Source organism: Priapulus caudatus, unplaced genomic scaffold (genome assembly GCF_000485595.1).
Source record: "Priapulus caudatus unplaced genomic scaffold, Priapulus_caudatus-5.0.1 Scaffold1967, whole genome shotgun sequence".
Lineage (NCBI taxonomy): Eukaryota > Metazoa > Priapulida > Priapulimorpha > Priapulimorphida > Priapulidae > Priapulus > Priapulus caudatus.
Genome location: NW_014579028.1, coordinates 978 through 3,536, shown reverse-complemented (window position 1 = coordinate 3,536; position 2,559 = coordinate 978). Strand labels below are relative to the sequence as shown.

General features: G+C 45.3%; 1 long non-coding RNA gene across 2 annotated transcripts in view; it reads right to left on the bottom strand.

Moving 5' to 3' along the window:
* LOC106817994 overlaps positions 1 to 2,183 on the bottom strand; it is a 4,501-nt gene extending 2,318 nt beyond the window's left edge. For both annotated transcript variants that reach the window (XR_001395136.1, XR_001395137.1), the window contains exon 1: positions 1,904 to 2,183. This is a non-coding gene — a long non-coding RNA (uncharacterized LOC106817994). The remainder of the gene's footprint in view (positions 1 to 1,903) is intronic.
* Positions 2,184 to 2,559: the final 376 nt, after the last annotated feature.

The window sequence follows — 2,559 nt, the reverse complement described above, 5'->3', positions numbered from 1 at the left end:
GTGTGTGTGTGTGTGTGTGTGTGTGTGTGTGTGTGTGTGTGTGTGTGTGTGTGTGTGTGTGTGTGTGTGTGTATGTGTGTGTGTGACGACATCCGCAGAGCGTCCCGTTGGGCAATCATGCGTGTACGCGAGTCACGCGATCACTGTGAGAGTGGATGTCCGGATTCGTAGCCTGGAGGCTAGGCGACCGGTTCCGGACGCGTAGCCACTGCGTATAATTTATATGCTCTGTTTGAAGTTTGGTATGTAGTTGGCTGGTTCGGAAAGTGTAGTGAATAGATTGCAAGTTCTAGGATATGAATTGATTCGAAGTTTCCTGAATAGTTTTGCACACGGACCGGAAACAACAGAGTGGGCGGTAAATTGTAAACGTTAAGCCTATAGTCTACACTAACAAACTTTTAGTTTGCAAACTCGAGCAAACTCCGAGTTTGGCAAGAAAGGTTTTCCAAAGTTTGCCAGTGTAGAGCAGTTGACAAACTTCGGCAAACTAGTTTGCAGAAGTTAGGCCGTGCACCTTCTTGACAAACTAGTTTGCTGAGGTTTGTAACAACTCAGCCAATCAAATGACAGTTTGTAGTCATGTGATCCTGCAGCTGGACAAAATGTCAGCCTCCAGTAAAGTAAAGAAATCAGACAGGGACTGCATGGAGTTTCCAAGAAATTTAATTCAAGAGTATGAAAAGTATCCATGTCTTTACAATACCACCCTCAAAGAATACAAAGGGATAGAAAGAAGGCCGCATTGTAGCAGATTGCAGCTGTGTTTGATACAACCGGGAGAGGCTGACTGAGGCCCTCAATTCTTGAAGCAGGCAATGATGGCCCCAAACTGGTTCCTTTTCATAATCCAGGGTCTGGTTCATAAACGTGGCTTGTTTTGGTTTTGTCGACGACGGCGGCGTTGAATAGCAATTGCAATAATTGCTGCTGAGCCACTCACACATACTCTCTTTCTGATATTCTCCATTGTTCTTGACTTATTGGAGAGAAATCGCTTCTTTTTCCCTCCAATTTATGTAAACTTTCAGAAACTTCACAAAATAAAAGTTTTGCATACAAAAGTTTGGTGAAGTTTGCTAGTGTAGACTAGGCTTAGTAATTAGTGATTTCAGAGGTCTTGAATAGATTGGAAGTTAATTGTGTGTGCCTGTGTGTGTGTGTGTGTGTGTGTGTGTGTGTGTGTGTGTGCATGTGTTAAACGTGTGCAGCAAGCTAGAAGTGAAAAGGAAAGACGTGCGGCAGAGAAAGAGGGGGAGAGCGAGATCGAGAGAAAGAGAGAGAAAGAGAGAGAGGGGGGGGGAAGCGAGGGAGTAAGAGAGAGGGAGATGGTGTGAGCGAGATAGAAAGAGGTGGAGAGTGAAAAAGACCAAAGATAAGTATAAATAGGTGCATGGTTGGATGGATGAGTAGGAAGAAAGAGCTAGGGTGTGTTTGTATTTTACATGTTTAACACACCCTCACTTACCCTTTATTTTAACTGTTTAATTACTACATAATAAATAAAACTGATGAAACAATTAAGCAAACTTTGCTTACGTACCAAATTGTGTTAGTACACATGCAATTACATGTCTGCGTATCACGTTGGCCAGAGCAGCCCAGTACAGGCCCAACGGTTGGGTTAACTTTGGCTGCCCAATGCTGGACCCATGTTGGCGCACGGCGCAAAAACCAGTGTACGTATATGCCATTCGCAGATCTTGTGAGCATAGCGTATTACAGAGGTAGAGCACATCTTTAAATTGGACGAATCTTACACAAATATATACACATGCATATACACATGCACATATTATACAAAATCTTTCGCTGGTACACTCTCGCTAGCTGGTAACACATATAGTAGTGAGCTCGAGATATATAGAAAGTAACGTAGCGGTGATCTTGGGAAGTTACTTACGTTTTAGCGGTCGGTCTGTCGGTCAGTGAAATGTCTTTCTTCTGTATCCCCGCCCGCCTTGTCCTCCTTCCTTCTTTTCTCTATATCGCTCTCTCTCTCTCTCTCTCTCTCTCTCTCTCCTCATCGTCTCTCTCTTGCTCGCTCTCTCTCTCTCTCGCTCTCTATATCTTTCGTTATCTCGATTTCTCTTGCGATATTACTCTCTATCTATCTATCTCCCACAAACACACAGACACAGACACGCAATGCTCCTCTCGCCTCCTCTTGCTCTCCCCCTCTCTCTCTCCTCTCTGCTCTCCTCATCCGTGCCTGTCGTCTAGTTCCGTCGGTGTTTCCGTCTCTGGTCTTCTTCTCCAGCGTCGGAGTTCTGCGCTCTCATCTCCTCGCTGCCTCGCGTCTTCTCTCCTCTGTGGTAATGTGTGGTTGTCATGTTTCCGCGTCTTCTCTCTCCATCTCCTCGTCTCCTATCTCTCTGCTCCTCTCTCTCTCTGTGTAAACTGTCTTTTGTAGGCAATCGTGTGCGCGATTAGGTGCAAGTCTTGGATTCAAGTGCCCGCAATGGGGCAGCCTGCGTATGTATAGCTTTGTAATGAAGCGTTTTTAGGCACGCGCCATCATCGCACTCCTATCGCTAGTCGAATCACAATATCCCCGTC